This window comes from Anopheles arabiensis, chromosome 2, assembly GCF_016920715.1.
Source record: "Anopheles arabiensis isolate DONGOLA chromosome 2, AaraD3, whole genome shotgun sequence".
Classification (NCBI taxonomy): domain Eukaryota; kingdom Metazoa; phylum Arthropoda; class Insecta; order Diptera; family Culicidae; genus Anopheles; species Anopheles arabiensis.
The window spans coordinates 37,959,429-37,977,330 of NC_053517.1; the positions used below are offsets into that span (position 1 = coordinate 37,959,429).

Sequence of the window (17,902 nt, forward strand, 5' to 3'; positions counted from 1 at the left end):
CGCCCCTGCTCTGAACGTTCCAGTTCTACTGACTTTCAAACAAAGCAATTATCTTTTCATTTTCAAGTCTTTAATCAAATTAGGTACGACTTATCGGAGCGTATAGCAGCCTGTGCACAGTATCTCGGGACAGCTCTGTTTCCTGTGGTTATCACATCGAGTTCGATCGTCCGCACCCTGCCGCCCAACCGTATCGAACGGATATGATGAGTTTTCCTCGGTTTTTCGTCGTACCACGTTGCTTCGCTATGGTTCGCCATCAGCATCACATGCGTCGATGAACACACCCAATGGTACACTTAGCCTTTCGGTGGTCAGCTCATTGCAAGTAGCACTTTCTTTGCCCTTCACACCCAGTGCTACAGTTATTGTCATCGATACGACAGAGCAGGCCGCTCGGCAACTCACTAGCCACAGCCCCAACCACATTAGCTTCAGCCCTTTCATAGCAACACACTCAATACCCAGGCCAAAGCTACTTCGATAGATAACAAAAATGCATTCACTAAAGCCGAGGATAATCTTTCCTGAGCATGGGGTGGAGCTTTAATTTGATTTTTGTTTACGGGACAATGTGCAGCAGCGAATGGTATAGTAAAAACCATATTACATCGACACTGTGCGAAAATAGCAACGACAAAAAAAGTTTCGCAAATCTGTAAACTATCGAACGGATTGGACCAATCCCGTTGCAATGTTTGAAACTCATTTACTTGAGCTTCATCTTCGAGTGTTTTCGAGTGTGTGCTTTTATTAGCTCGGCACTACCACAACATCGATCCGGATTGGTCGACTGAATAAAACCGATCTGGTTACACAAAGCACAAAACACCTCTAAACTTATTCAAAGTTAAATGTTCAACAACAAAAAACTAATGCATGTATTGAACCCACTTTTATTATTTGAAGCATTACTTTAGGATTCTTTTTTCAAGTAAAAGTATAAAAGTAATATCGTTCAATTAAGCCTTTTAATTACGGATTTTGATGGACACAATTTCAAACAAGTTCAGTAGTTTAACATTTGTATCATCTTCATTCTATGAATACGCAATTATTAATACACAACTACAATAGCTTTCATGCATGATTGTTGTGAATTTTTATAGCGAAACGAGGAGAAACAACACAACATTGCCGTAATTTATTTAAAATCGATCTCTAGCCATTTCGCTTCTTCTGAAACTACTGCACAATACGAACGCTGCTTTAATTTATTTATTATTCCATATCTATCTCCCTGCCTCTCTCTCTCTGTCTCTCTCTTTTTGTGGTTCAATAAACAATCCTATCGAGCTCGAAGCAATTTCAGCATTTGCCCAGCCATGCAAATCGTGCTTAAAAATGCAACTCAATTTCAATAAATAAAATTAGCCACCAGCAAAGGACGGCTGTGTTGTCTTGTATACACATATACACAGCCGCCTTTGCGATTTAAACCTCACAATTTCGTGTTTTGCATTTTCATATTGATTAGCTTATCCTTACGTTACGCTTACGGTTTCCGCATTCCCTGTCGGCTTTTCTCAAGCGATTCCAATTCTATCTCTCTTCGCATGCTATGCTTCACGCCACCAAACCATGGCTTATCGCCATAGCACGTATATTTTCCATTTTCCAATCATTTCCGATAAGCATAGGAAATGTTGTTTTTTTTTTCCTATTCACTGTCTTGCACGCGGCAAGCTTGGCATGAAATTGCTTTTGATGCGGCACTGTCGACGAGCAACGGCAAACCGGTGCTCTTGCTGTCGGTGCTGTAAAATTTTAAAGGCAAGTTGCTGCCTGCAAGCAAACACGATTCAATCGCGTGTTTTCTTTTTATTCTACACCATACAAACGACAACGTTTCATTATATTCCCCAGCTTGCCGTAGGCAATCGGTACACCAGTTAAGGAAAATGCCTTTTTTTCTATACCGGTTTCAAAAATCGAGAAAGGTACAAAGAAAGAAAGAGACAGAGAGAGAATGAGAGAAAGAGAGGGAGAGAAAGAGAGATAATGAAAGAAACCCTTCCTGATAATGCCATTTTCCATCCTACCATTGGAAAAGAAATAGTAAGGAGCAATAGCAAAGTGACTGCAAACGAAGCACGGCTGTAAAAAGCAGGTCACCGCAACAAGATCAGCACAATAACCAGGCAGGCAACAAACCAATCTGACGACTCGGGGCCAAACGGCAAACAAGCGCTCGGCTCATTCCACGAACTGCATTCGCATTGACCGAGATGAAGCCCTTTCCTTCAGCTCGGTGCATTATTTATCGGTTCTGCTGTAGCTGCACCAAACATCGCATACCTCCCCCCTGGCTGATGCTGTATCCCGCGCGACGGTTTCGCAAACCTTCAAACAAACACACAAATGCAATCGAGCTTTTCAGCTGGAGGTTCAACTCACACACACAAAAGCTTTTCCCTTGCCCTATCCTCGCTTTGTGGACTATTTTCATGGAATTAAATTTACATGGCTGAATGGGTTTCCGCTCCGCCATGCCGAGATGCGAAGCGGACCACCACTCCCAGCCGTGCGGAAGGAGCGTGGTAAAAGAAAATTGTTTTTCTTTGCCCCATCGCCACACCACCAGAGCACACCAAACGGCACCAAATCAGTTCGAAACCTATTCTGCCGCTTGCACATTCCAAAAGAAGAACGTTCCCTTTCACCGATTCCTTCACTATAAAAAAGCCCTTTTTTGCAAAGAAAACCAATAAAGAACAAGAAATGAGCTCCCGAAAAGGAAAATTGGCACACCGACACACACACACAAAAGCTGAAAGAAATGGGAAAATCGAACGTCGCTGCCGGAAAAAGCTCGCGTGCCTTCCCAAAAAGGCTTTCCGTGCATTTGACGAATCCTTTTGTGAGCTGTGCTGCATCGCCCTTGGAGCGGGGGGTGGGGGGGGCAGCCCGCAATGTTGTTTCGAGTATCTTATTATTGTCTTATGGAGTTTTTCGTTTGCCGGCGCATTTCTTTCAATACATTCGTCGGGTGCGAGTGTTTTTTTGCTACCATTCGAAAGTGGAAACTAAAACACATTTTGCCGAAAGAAATCATTCCATTTTGGGGCAAAAAAAACATTGCCGATCCGTAAAACTCACAAATGGCGAAATAGTTACCCACAACGGCGCACCTTTTTGCAATCAAATCTGCTAAGTGTTCGTAAGACGTTGTTCTTTGTGCTGAGTGCAGTTTGTTTTCTTTTCGGTATGATGAATGTTACGTTCGCAATTATTAAATTCGTAACGGACGTGTCAAATTGTAAATTCGCGTGGTGCGCGATCACCTTAATCTAGAAACCGGGAACGCTACGTGTAAAAGCGGAATAAAAATGCGTCACATACACTAACATGCGGCACTCACGCGTACGTACACTTATGTACTATTATCCTCGGAAAGGATAAACTAACACCCTAAAAATTGTATGGGCTTCCGGGGGTATAAAAGGGACCGAACTTTTAATAAACAAACCATTCGGATTTTGCAACTCTTAGAAACCTCGTCTTTTTCTGATTTTGCATATTCGGATCAGAAAGAAATCTCTCATCCCTCTTCACCCCCTTCTGCGGCATAGGCTCCTCAAATTACTTGAGAGAGCAACTAGCGGGAAGGTTGATTACTGGTGTCGAACGGTTGAGAAGATCGCTGTTACCCGAGCGGGTTTGACTAACAAGGCCGCATCCTTCGCGTGGCCCACAGATCCGTTCGCCGTCGTAACATTTGGTGGCTCCAGAGAGGAATCTTCCTCACATTTGCTTAGTAGAGAGATTTGCCCGTTGGATGCAAGCTTCCGCAAATTCTCTAGCCCTCCACGTTCTCACCGTAGAGAATTTGCTTCGCTCCTAGACGAACCTATCCTCGCTCCAGAGGAAGCACTCACACTAGGAGGAAGACAGCATCGCTTCCGATAGGATTGCTTCCGCTCTCCATCTACGCTTGTGCACTCACGTATACGGCTCCACTTACACGTGTACAGCTCCTGCGAGCTGCGTATGCGATAGCGTGAGAGAGCACTAAGAGAGAGCTCTAAGGGAGAGCCCTTGCGCACCGTTGAACCAGTGCGACATCGCACACCCATACCACTAATTAAGAATCCGTGCACCATACACGCACACGAATCCGATTAGCTACGTCATGACTACCAAGAGAAATCTTACCCCGTTCGTGGATAACGACAATGGTAGCTGTCGCTTATGCAGCCGGGATGATGATCCCAATATGGTCCAATGCGACGAATGCGATCGCTGGTTCCATATGGCATGTGCCAAACTGAGCCGGTTGCCTAAAGCGGACGAACCATTCTTGTGCATTAAATGCACAAAGGATTATGCAAAAATCTCTCATCCCTCTTCACCCCCTTCTGCGGCATAGGCTCCTCAAATTACTTGAGAGAGCAACTAGCGGGAAGGTTTATTATTGGTGTTGAACGGTTGAGAAGATCGCTGTTACCCGAGCGGGTTTGATTTACAAGGCCGCAACCTTCGCGTGGCCCACAGATCCGTTCGCCGTCGTAACATTTGGTGGCTCCAGAGAGGAATCTTCCTCATATTTGTATGGTAGAGAGATTTGCCCGTGGTATGAAAGCTTCCGCAAATTCTCTAGCCTTCTACATTCTCACCGAAGAGAAATTGCTTCGCTCCTAGACGAACCTATCCTCGCTCCAGAGGAAGCACTCACACTAGGAGGAAGACAGCATCGCTTCCGATAGGATTGCATCCGCTCTCCACCTACGCTTTTGCACTCACGTATAGGCTCCACTAATACGTGTACAGCTCCAGCGAGCTGCGTATGCGATAGCGTGAGAGAGCACTAAGCGAGAGCTCCAAGGGAGAGCCCTTGCGCACCGTTGAACCAGTGCGACATCGCACACCCACACCACTGATAAAAATCTGTGCACTATACACGCACACGAACTCATCAGCACATTAGCTACGTCATGACTACGAAAAGAAATCTTACTCCGTTCGTTGATAACGACAATGGTAGCTGCCGCTTATGCAGCCGGATTGATGATCCCAATATGGTCCAATGCGACGAATGCGATCGCTGGTTCCATATGGCATGTGCCAAACTGAACCGGTTGCCTAAAGCAGACGAACCATTCTTGTGCATAAAATGCACAAAAGACTATGCTAAGATTAAGGCTCCAGCGTCGACTGGCTCAGACCAAAACACGGCAATTGCAGCCCTAATCGAAGCGCTTAAAGGTAGCAGCTTAGATACAAACACATATCTCAAACGCTTGACCTTTGATCAGCTACCTGATTTCGATGGCAAGGCCAAAGAATGGTTGAAATTCAAGCGTGCGTATGAGGAAACGACTAAGCAGGCTAAATATACAAATGTTGAAAACATGACCCGGTTTCAACACGCCCTTAAGGGAGAGGCGTATAAATGCGTGCACCGTCTATTTCTCGAGCCAGATAACGTGCCGGAAATAATTACGAAGCTCGAAGAGCAATTCGGCAGAGCAGAACTCGTGTACGACGAGCTGCTTAAAGACGTGCAAAACATACGTGTTGAAAATCAGCACAAAATACCTGATTTGTCCGACGCGATTCAGGACATGATCACTAACATAAAGGCAATAAATATGCCTATGTATTTACAAGACCATCGCCTCGTAAATGAGTTGGCTTGTAAACTGCCTACTGATAGGCATCTAAAATGGATCGAATATAAATCCACCAATATCAAACCGGGTGTTCTTCCATCGCTGGAAGATTTTGGCAAATGGTTGCTGCCTCAAGCAAAGGTACTTAAAGAATTGCCAAAACGGCCAGAAAGGCCAAAACACTCGATGAACGTTCACCAGTCTTCAGCGCCCAACACAAAAGACCGTTCAATCACAACCACTTTGGTAACGCACAAAACAATTCACCGGCCACTAACACATACGCAAGAAATGCAATAGATTACACCGCACAGAATCGCACAGCCGCACGAGAACGCGGCCTACATCCATGCGAAGAAACGCATCACCGTTTGCACTTCACAGCCGATGCGGAGGAGAATTGTCATCAAGAACAAAAATACTTTACCAAATTGTTCCGGTCGTGTTACGCAACGAAGATAAAACGCTGAAAACATTTGCATTGTTAGATTCAGGGTCATCATTTACGTTGATCGAGGAAGAAACAGCTAATCAGCTTCAGTTAGAAGGGCCGACTGAGCCGATTACGATGACGTGGACGCAGAATTTGTCCATACGAGAGAAAGAAAGTAGGAAAGTAAGTTGCTTAGTGAAAGGAGAGAAGGAGAAGAAAGAACGTCTCCTGGAAAAAATGAGAACCGTGAAGAATCTCCAGCTCCCGAGGCAATCAATCGATTGCAACGTTCTCAGAGAGCAATGTCCTCATCTGAGAGGAATTGACATCAGCGATTACGAGAGCGCAAGGCCAACTATACTAATTGGTCTCGATCATAGCCATCTACTAATACCACTAGGGCGCAAAATGGGCCGAAGTGATGAGCCAATGGCAATCAAGACCAAGCTGGGTTGGACTGTCTTCGGGATGAACGTGAAAGGAACCGAAGCGCCTCATAATCAGCCGATGATCCACTACGATGCAGATAGTACGATGATATCAAAAGAGATCGATCGTGGAAAGGAAATAATCCAGAAACCGTTCGTGGAAACGGTACCAAATCGAGCTTGGCCCGAGGACCAGCGTATCGCGGAACCAGATGAAGAAGATCGCGGTACATCGATCCCCGTACTTCACCATCATGAAGCTGTGGTTTCAGGTTTTTCTACGGCACCCCTGCTATTGTGTGGGACACATCCCCACAACCCCTCACCACTACACACCGGTGTAGATCATCTTGAGCCCCCCGACGTCACCACGCAACGGTTTGTCGAGAAGGAAGTGCGACAACTCTGTCCAGGCGAATCGGCAGCGGTTCTGATGGAGATGAGGATCAACCCACAACCATATGTACATCCACCGCTTACCAACGAGGAAGACGAGATCCTGTCGAGACGAGGAATTGGCTCCCTGACTACAAAGACTCTTCGACACAGGGGGAGACCCCACCGACGTAGGGCTTTGCTGCGGCCTGCGATTGGGCTAGCGAGCAACGCAGGCAGCCAGTGAAATAATCGCTCACTTTTTTATTTTCGTAATTCACGAGAATGAATTACGAGGGGAAGGATGTTACGTTCGCAATTATTAAATTCGTAACGGACGTGTCAAATTGTAAATTCGCGTGGTGCGCGATCACCTTAATCTAGAAACCGGGAACGCTACGTGTAAAAGCGGAATAAAAATGCGTCACATACACTAACATGCGGCACTCACGCGTACGTACACTTATGTACTATTATCCTCGGAAAGGATAAACTAACACCCTAAAAATTGTATGGGCTTCCGGGGGTATAAAAGGGACCGAACTTTTAATAAACAAACCATTCGGATTTTGCAACTCTTAGAAACCTCGTCTTTTTCTGATTTTGCATATTCGGATCAGAAAGAAATCTCTCATCCCTCTTCACCCCCTTCTGCGGCATAGGCTCCTCAAATTACTTGAGAGAGCAACTAGCGGGAAGGTTGATTACTGGTGTCGAACGGTTGAGAAGATCGCTGTTACCCGAGCGGGTTTGACTAACAAGGCCGCATCCTTCGCGTGGCCCACAGATCCGTTCGCCGTCGTAACAATGAACTTTTGAAAGGCTTTTGTATTTACTACATTTTTTAGACGCTTTCAAAGCTTTTACGGCAACACGGTCTCTTGCAGTAAGCTTTCTATGACGTACTTTCATTACAAACATCATTGGTATGCTAACGTCGAATGGCGGCGAAATGTGACCGTAGTAGATGATACCGGTTGCATCATCTACACCACTTGAGCAACACTCGTCGATTGCAGGAAAAACAACTCCCCCGCTTTTCCGTTTTTCCCGAATCACTTTCATCAGGATGCAACGTCAAACATGCAGTGCCAGTGCATGTGAGTGTGTGTGTCTTTATGTGTCATTCAAGCTGACCTCCAATCTTCAAACGGCCACTTAACATTCTCCATTCGTTGCAGTTTTTTTTCCGACACACACGAAGAGGACCGCATCATGCATCTCCGCCGGGTTGGTGCATGCCAAGGATCGACACCGGCAGAGCGATCGATTTAATTAACCGCACGGTCACGGAGGTTGGTCCGAGCACAATTTCCGCTCGCACATCACGACGCTTGACATATTGCCCTTTGTTATGTGCTAATGGTAAGGGCGCAGAGGTTCTCCACCAGGTCCGGTTCACTTGAAAAGCGAACCGAGTATTCAGTGCTTATTTTTTCCCCCCATTCAACATTTCATCTCATTGTCAGTCTCGAAATGTAGTACCGCTGTCAAGTGCACCCTTTCGGTGTTCAAGGCTGAAGAGAAGAATGCGTCACAAAAAAAGCCGCGACTATTCTCCTTATGGCGATACGGCACACAAAAGCCAGCCAAACCATAATTCACCACGCTAGAAGTCATCAACCACACATTCAAAGAGCATTCCCAAACGAAGGAGAGAATGGACGGGGGAGTACTTCAGGCCATATTAGACTTGCTACACACTCACACTCACACACACACACACACACACACACAGCGACACATTGATGCTGGGAGTGGAATGCAATCAAAACTTTTTCAATTTTGCTACAGACGACAGCACAGCGACAGGACCGACGAGTGAAGCAGTAAAATTGGAGTAAAATCTTCGATCCAATATCGTGATATCATTCTGGGTGAAGACGAAAAACTTTGATTAGGCTACCGTTACGTTGGTGGGACGCATCGAAAGGGCAGTTAGTGCCATGGTTTATTGCCTGACGGTTGCTTGGAACAGACTGTGCCGATCTTCTTGCAGCAGCAAAAGCACATCCTAATGAAACAACATAGGCTCCGTAACCCATCGGTGTGTATGTACAAACATTGCCAAAGCATGCAAAGGTACGCATGGGGATGCAGTTGATTGTGCCTCGCACGTGATAGCCCTCTTGATCTACACACATGGTTCACACACGCGTTTTACGCTCGATGAAGTGCATCTTGAGCTTGATGAAATATTCATCACAGCTGCCCGGAACTGGCATATCTACTGTCACCGTGTGTCAAACAATCGCTATCGTATTGAGGTATACTGCCGGACATACCGATTGGCCATTTAAACTCGGAAGCTGCCTTGATAAATGATGTCAGAAATGGTTCAATAAATGAAGAACCAATATATATATACTAGGGACACTCGTCGCTACGATGTGACCCTTTACCAGTGCTTCCGGGTGACGGAGCTTCCGAGTGGGGACGGTGAGATGTGCTCAATCAATCTGCGTCCAACTCACCGTGTACAAGAGGCTATCAATCAAAACTGCCCTAAAATAACGAGCAGCATCGGACGATAGAAACGAATACTGTGGCTCCTTCCTCGGAAGGGAGATAAAAATCAATAAACCAGCCAAAAACCTTCACCGATCAATCAAAGATGGTTCAATGTACAACGAAACATAAACAGTGTAACAACAGCTCTTAACAAAACACAGAACACTGCTGCCGAACACGCCTGCTGCACGATCTCGAGCGATTGACAATCGCCGGATCGATAAAACTCGTTCACTTAGCATCGAATCATTCTCATTCGTTTTCATTATTCCTACTTTACTGCTTCGTCACGGTGCCCGTTTTCTAGCGATAGCGCTCTAAATGTAAATGTGTTCCACTGGCAGCGCATAAAAAATACAGTTCAAGGAAGGATTAGTACTTAAAATATTTTCATTAGCAAATCATGACACACACACACACACACTTCAGCACACACATTCAAAATGCAAAACCCAGTACCGTGTCCCACGCACAGTTGGCACAAAAAAATTACTCTTCTTCTTATTCGATTATTTTCTCCAAACTCATCTCGGTCCGAACTGACAGTAAAATCTCCCATTCTCATGGGTGTACGATCGTACGACGATCTCATGAGTTCGTTCCGATGCTTTTACTTCCTGCGTAAAGCCACTTCCTGCTCGTCCTTTTTTATGCGCCACCATTTGGCGAGAGCAAAACGATACTCCGAGGGACGCGCACCAGCAGCGCAACAAAACAACGATAAGGTTTTTTTTTCTCACGGATGTGCACATTCGTGTATATGCCCAGTGCGTGGAAGTCATCGCGTAAAAAGTTTGTCGCGGTGGTTGTTTTGCTTTGCTACGAAAAATGCAAAAATGAAACCGCCACCCTTCTGTGCGGACCAGAATCTCGTTACACTGATGAGTTTGCGTGTAATGGGTTTAACACCCAAGCGACATATCTCTGTCCCTCCGGTGAACGGATGAGTAAAGTAATTTTGGGGCGGCGCATGAAAAAAATTCTCGCGAAGCGAGGCACCGGAATAGCAGCTTTAGCTTGCATGTGCGCGTGAATGTGTACGTATATAGGATACAGAATTTATGCTACACAAACCAAACCAAAAAAAGCCAGCATAGTCGTCCATAAAGTAGAAGCCAACACATCAGCGTACGCTCCCAGCAGATGAGAAGATAAAATGAGATTTGAATAAGTGATTGAAAATGGCAGGCCAAAAAACGCGCCACCAAGCAAAGGCCTACACATTACAAAACGCTTCGGATGCATCTCGCTTCCTACCGCAAATGCGGTTAAGCTAAGCCCTAATGCATGCTGCTGATATTCTCCCGTTTTGTTGGAATCGTGAATGGGAAAGCAAACCAGCGGAAAGGGCCATGGGATTTTATGACAGCCACAAACTGTGAGCATATTTTTAATGCATAAACGTACCCCACCACCAACGAAAGAAGGGAAATGTAGCCTTACGCAATGATCTCTATGGCAACAAATACGTACGCATCCATAAACCGTTCCCTTCGTAACATGAACGGCACGATAAACTCTTCGCAAAGTGAAATATATTATGCAGTGTTTGAACATTACAACCAACAACGAACAGCAATTGAGGCCAGTTTTTCTTAAGAAAGGATGCCGGCAAAACACACTTCTCATCATACACGCACGATTAAAGCCCACATACAAAAGGTTAATATGCGTACCTTTAGAACTTTCTTGCAGCTAGTCGGCAACACTTCCTTCGCTCGCTGCACAGAACGGCCATCAAAAGACCAGCGCTCATAAATAATGGCGAATGTTTTACGGTCACTGCCTGCAAATGAGAGCTCGTTAGCGAAAGGCGCTTCCACAATCGCAGTGGAAACTGGTGTCGGGGAGAAAAACAAAAAGCTCACAATAATTGCACACGGAAAAACAGCTGCAAAAAGAATGAGCTCGGAGAGATTTCCCTTTTTGCGCTACCCCAGAGCTCGATGTTCAATTTCAAACTGAGCACATCCGGTTTGCTTTGAGCTCGGTTGCGGTGCTGTGTGCTGTCAGTAAACATATACGAGAAAAAAACTACATTTCCACACACTCTCTAGGGTGGTATTTTGCACAGACTTTACACTACCAGGACCTCGGATGAACATTTCCCACACACACCATACCACATGACCGAACAAACACATAGAGCGCGCAAAGCAAAACAATCCTACATTATTGCTCGGATTTTTCATCCCTCCCACACGTACCGTGTGCTTCAACAAATAATTACACAAATCAGTCCAACGCTATTGGGATAATGGCAAACGAAAACAATAATCATCAAACTCGTCCTAAATGCTCACCGGCCCGAAAAAGGGTTTTCCCTTCACTAGCACCCAGCCAGCCCGGTCGGCTGTCTGTTGGTGTTCCCTCATTAGAAACGACGGAAGGAAGGAAGAGGAGCAAAAGCACCACATACACTATTCGATGAGAAAATGCACCACACTTCACAGATGGCGATCGATGTCTATCCCTTTGTGCGGGATTTGTGACTGGGATTGGTGCTAGCTTAGTACGTAACCCGATCGACGACACCCGTGTGTAGGTAGTGTGTCGGAATGTTGCTTCAGTTTCGCTTCAAACCGCTTCACCAAGCGCACCCGCGGCCGTCCCGAACGCACCGAGTGACAAAAGGCCTAACCGCCTTGAACCGCTCATCCTTCTCTCATCTACACGAACTCAAACACACACACCGAGGTGGTGCTTTTCTTCCGGTCCAGTTACTTCTTCGGAAGTCCTTCAAGCGTGTATACCGGGGCGGCAAGGCGAGCAAGAAAATTGGATACTCGTTAATGGGTTCTTCGTGTTTTGTTTAGTGTCTTCTCGAGAGGATGGCTCAAGAGGTTTCCTTTATTTTTTGGACTAAAGCTGGCTGGAAAGGTTCATCGTATCGCTACCAACGGGGTGCCGGGATTAAATTGGGTGACGTATCTGCAGATATGTGTGCAGGAGAATGGGTCATCCACCGGTTTCACCTTCGTGCTCATTTGTTCTCGCAAAGCCGTCACATATGCGGATGTAGCATGGGATCCACAAAACGCCTTCCGAAAAACAATCGCCACAGGATAGATCAACGGCGGAGCACGGTTTGAAGGTTAAATTGTTTTCACAAAGTTTTCCCGCTTTGTACATTCGCAAAGCGAGAGCAGAGCCCTGTGCTGTACATAATCTTACCCAACCTCCTGACCGGTGTGCAGCAAGATCTAAAGCTTCCGGACAGATGTGATAATCAGGCCGCTTACGCGCTGTAATCTGTTTACAAAACCCCACATAACCGGCCCACCGAAGCACAGGTAAAGCACAGCCTAGTTTGTGCAACCGTTTGCTTCATGCTCCGATGGACACGTGCGAGTGTGTCGGGAAATAGGTATATTCCCGCTCCGTCAAGGGTGCACACATTCTCATTAAGCAAACAACTTCCGAGGGTTATTCCGAGAAAATCTTCACGTTTGTCGAGATGGCGAACAGCAAACAAAATAACACACCGCACTCGCGACAACTAATACGACACTATGAACTGGTCAACCCTTTTGCTCTAGCGTTGCGTGACCTAGTGTCCCTGTAATTTAATTTCAAAAATAATTCACATACACACACCGTGCTGTGAAATCGTGTTGTTGTTTGTAGTATTTAGAGCGGTTGTGTCAAACTTATTTGTTCGACGTGCCTCTTTTCAACCCTAACAGCTTTTCACAGGTCACACTAAGTAAGTAGAATGACAACTTAAAAGGTGTTGCATTCGAAATATGAACCAGATTAGTTATATTTTGAATCAGTCAGGTTTGATAAGTAAAATCACAAATATGTTTAATAGTTTTCTTCTTCGAAACCCGTTGTTACAAGAACTTACGAAGTATTAAGTACTTTTATGTATATATTTGTGGTAATATATGTAACACGATCACCAATATGTATCTTGTATGTGTATCTTGTACCCGCAACAAAGTTTCCATACTTCTAACATAACATAATGCAGTACAGACGCGACGCAAACAGAACGGTTCTGCGTTTTGTTTAATAAAACGATTTACACCTCGCCCGAACTATCAACCCATTGCTGCAAACAGGTTCCGGCCCTACACTACAATAATCCAATCGAGGCGGGTATTACCACATCCAACAACCACAAACATCAAACAAAATGTTGTTTGCGGGACGAGATTTCACCAGAAATATTCTTACCCTTGAAAATTGCCAACATCAACGGAAGCCATTATTTCGCAATCGACCGAAGCGAACTTGACCGTTCCACACACTGCCAGCTGATACTAGAGCAATTTGACACCGCATGGCGCAAACGATCAGTTGCCGTTTTGTAACTTTTTGCTTATTTTCCTCCCAAAAAAAATCATATTCTGTGTTTAAAATGGCTAAAACGAATGGAACCACATTAGTCATAGCTTATTTTGCTACCTTAATTTAATATGCATTATTAAGCAGCACACTGTGTGCTGGTCGTTTCGGCCCACTTTGAATTTTTAATGAAACACTGCAATGCTTTTATTATTCTATTTTCACGTCGCTCTACCTTCCTGGCTGCACAAATTCAACAGATATAAATATCGTCAGTGTCATAAATGAGCCGAAGATAAAATATATGCCGCATACACTTATTGATAATTTATTTAAAGTATCAAAACGTTGCATCGAAGACACTTGCTAATGAACAGCAGGAAATCCTTCGCGCGGTTTACGTTACCTCTGACGTCAAGCGAACGATAAACGTGTGGCTATTAAATAGTTTCAATTTATTACCAGCAAAGCTGATGGGAGCTGAGAAACGCACTAATGAAACAAGTAAAGTCATAGATGGCTTCCATTCTCACACTTTCCCAGGCGTTAAAGCTCACGAAGATTACCGACCGGGCACCTGGAATTGGTTCACAACCATGTGTTGATTTTGGTTGGCCCCCACAGTCTAAACACTTTTAGCACCGCTTATTAATCAAATTGAACGCACAACAAGCGACGTTCGTTTATGTGTGTTAATTTCGAAATGGTTCGGAACGCACCGGCGCTGAATACAACTAAATTGGCGGAAATTTCATTTCCCTTTTGATGGTCAGTGTTGCCCGCTGCTGTTCATTGCCCTTTTCCGCACCAACCGACGAAAACTCACACACCAGTCTAATTCCAATTCCACCGGTCCGACGCGCCGCTTGCCGCTGGAGAGCGTTCGGATGGAAAATGAGTGAATTATGCTAAGATAACTAAGATGCTGAGATATGCATATACATAACCGAGCGCTGCGTGATCAAATTTCCTATTCCCTACACACGTTTTAAGGCATTTAGCATGGATGCATTATGAAAAGATTCTATGACAATATTTAAAAATAATATATTTACCATTGAATTATATTAGTTTCATAAAAGATTGCAAATGGTTGGATTTAAAATGAATAATCTCGCTTTTCAAAGGGTTGCAATAGGTTTCAAGCATAACCATGCTACTTTTTACGCAAAACGTGATAAACCGAGACGACTGCGCGAGCTGATTATGTTTTATTACGAAGATAAATGTTGAGTAAGAACGTTCAAAAATATGTTCGATTGCAACACCTTCTGAGCGTATCTTTCGTGCTTCTAAGCAAACCATTTATCGTGTGTGGGGACATAAACAACACCAACCAAAGAAAGCTCAATTTGTCAAGCGGGCACGTGTTTAATTTTGCTTCAATGCCAACGGCAAACAGCTCCTGCTGTGCATTAGCACTATCTATTAACATACATTTAGATCGATAAACTCTCGGCCGACCGATTGATTGTTGAGATTGAGTTTGACGACCTAATCCAATCGTTTCGTCTTTTCGCAGCCTCTTGCAATGTGTCTCTAAGCACGGACGCTTTGGGTGATTTTTATGATCGCCACGAGTCGCTCACCTGCAACGTGTAGCGTCGCACATGCTTGCGGCAGTACACGCGTTTCAACCTTTTGTACAACGGCTATGAATACGTTAATAGCTATGGATGAACAACAACAAACCGGATGCAAAAGCAACAAGCTCTCTAAAAAAGGGTCACCCAAAACAACCGTATAATTATGGCGCATACGGAGCAGTTTTCAACACAGCAGCTGTGCTAATGAAAACAAATAACGAAAGGTTTTAAAAGCCTTTAATCAATGTCCAGGACAATCATCACATACACTGAAATCAGAAGGGCACACAAGCTCAGTTCCGACTTTTCCAATGTAGGTCAATAAACTCAATGTTTCATGGTACGGAAATATACGCGATCGCTTAGTCTTCAAAATGGTCAAGGTTGAAAAACAAATCTATTTTTCTTTAGTCATCCGGAAGTGCTAGCCATTCTAGACAAACATATTTTGCTCTAGAACGTGTATCGTTTAAACTTCAGCCCTAAGACATTCAACACATATTCATAGTTATCTGAAATATTACATGAGTTAGATGTATTCCGCTACAGGTCAAAAACAGACGCAGACGAACAGAATAATAGATTCATCTATAAAGCATAAATTAAAAACGGCCACTCACAGTGCCCTCCCCTATACCACTGACTCACTGTTGTTAATTGGAATAAATGATCCCATATAAATCAAAATACATCGTCACGCGAGTGTCTGAAGCGCTGACACAGTTATAATGATGGCGAATAATTTCTCTACGGTAGTCTCTTCCCCATCGTTCGCTCATTTGAATGGAAGATCCGCTAACGTGCAGACGAAAACACCCACCGCATCTGATCAAACCAATCGGTTGGGAGTGTGAACGTGAGTGTGTTTTGCTCTCAAACGTAGATCCGTTTCGTCTAGCATCTAGTAAATTATTGTCCCTCATCAAAAAATCAAATCCATCTCGCACCTTGCGCTGCGTTTGCCTCTTTTGCTCTTGCGGTCCTCGCCACTCATCTGTTCACCCGTCGAGGGTTTCACTTAATTGCCTATTTGATGAGGCCGAGACAAAACAAATTTTGTCCACTCTTGTTCGTGCTTAACCCCTCATATCCCTTCTTCAACACAACCGTCATATATTTTATTCCACTTAAATAGCGTCCCATGTCTCAAGAGTTACCAGCGCGCGCGCGACACGCCAATGCGCGGACTGAACTTGTTCGAACGCCCAACTGACACGCGCAGCCCTGTGCTGTTTGATAAACGCTCTTCTACATTCACGTGATTTTGTTTACACCGTCTTCGCAAGCATGCAATTTAAACCGGCCACGCTACCTACCTAGGCTTTTAACACTTCTGTCTTACAGAAAACGAAAGCAAATGGACAATGTGGTTTCCCACCAAAATTGGCTCAGTTGCTGTAATTTTTCTCATGCAGACCGAAAACCACAAAACACATGCGCGCCAGCACAGGTCGACAAGTTCGAGATGAGCAAACGCAGCCTTCATGCTCCCCCCCTTGCATTGACGTCATCCGGGTCAACAGTCGATGTAATACGTGTTTCCCGCTACGAACAAACATACGTTCCGCCCGCTCCGCAAGGCCGGGATCCATAAACAGGGTGCCCCAAAAGAAGAAACTACCACTGTGTGCTCCCGTTCATTACGGCAAGTTTAATTTGGCTAATAAATGGGCACGAATAACGCTGCTGATAGTAAACTTCCTTAAGATCGATCGATTGCTTCCTATTTCGAGTGGCTGCGATACTTCCACGTTCAAAACACCATCAACAATACACTTTTCTTCAGCATCGAATGCTCACAAAGAAAAAAAACAATTAAAATAGACTACACTTACGGCTGATAGAACATGTGCGCCAGCAGAGACAAGGTGAGCAACAGTGGCGGCATCGCTTGTAAGTTCATTCAAACAAGAGCTCAATAGATGGAAATTGCTTTAATCAATTTTAACCATGACTGGACAAAACGAACGGAGAATGCACGCACGCCAAAACATAACCATGATCATGCAGTTTCAGGATGTTGTTGTTGTCTCTCTTTGATTACCTGTTCTGTTTCCTGTCAGCCCAATAAACAAAGATCAAACGAGTATTGTAGACGGTTTGTTCGCTGAATGGTTTTGCAGAATGTACCAAATTTGTCGATTCAATCAGCGATCATACATTTGCTCACAATCAAAAGCGCGCACGGGCAATAAATCGTGCTACTCCCACTTCACTACTGATTATTGCAAACTCATCGAAAGGAGGCTGGCTTCGTTTCATCTAAATGGCTTTATTTTATTTACTGCGGCTTAATGAATTTGATAAGCATAAATATCCATTTGACAATTAAATCTTTGCAAAGATCATCGAGTTTTATGAGGTAAGAGGAAATATTGTTTAGCTATCGTTGATGCCGAATGCATCATGGACACACACCTGAGTCCTTCAACTTCCCATAGCCAGCAGACCAAAATGGCATTCGAACATCACTGCCGCAATCGGTTTTATCTACATGTATTTTCTCTCCGTTCAACCTAACACGTTCTTGCTTTTTCACAAAGGAAGGTTACCCCGTTTAGATTTTGTAGGTGAATAAATCATAAAAAAGTGATCATGCCGATCACAAGGGGACTGTGTTTTTGCTTACCTTACTACTATACCTTATTTTATCTTGTCCCACCC

The 17,902-nt window shown here is 44.5% G+C and overlaps 1 protein-coding gene across 14 annotated transcripts in view; it reads right to left on the reverse strand.

The window, feature by feature from the left end:
• Window positions 1–17,902, reverse strand: part of LOC120895402 (complexin) — a 158,133-nt gene that overhangs the window by 114,538 nt on the left and 25,693 nt on the right. The window lies entirely within an intron of this gene.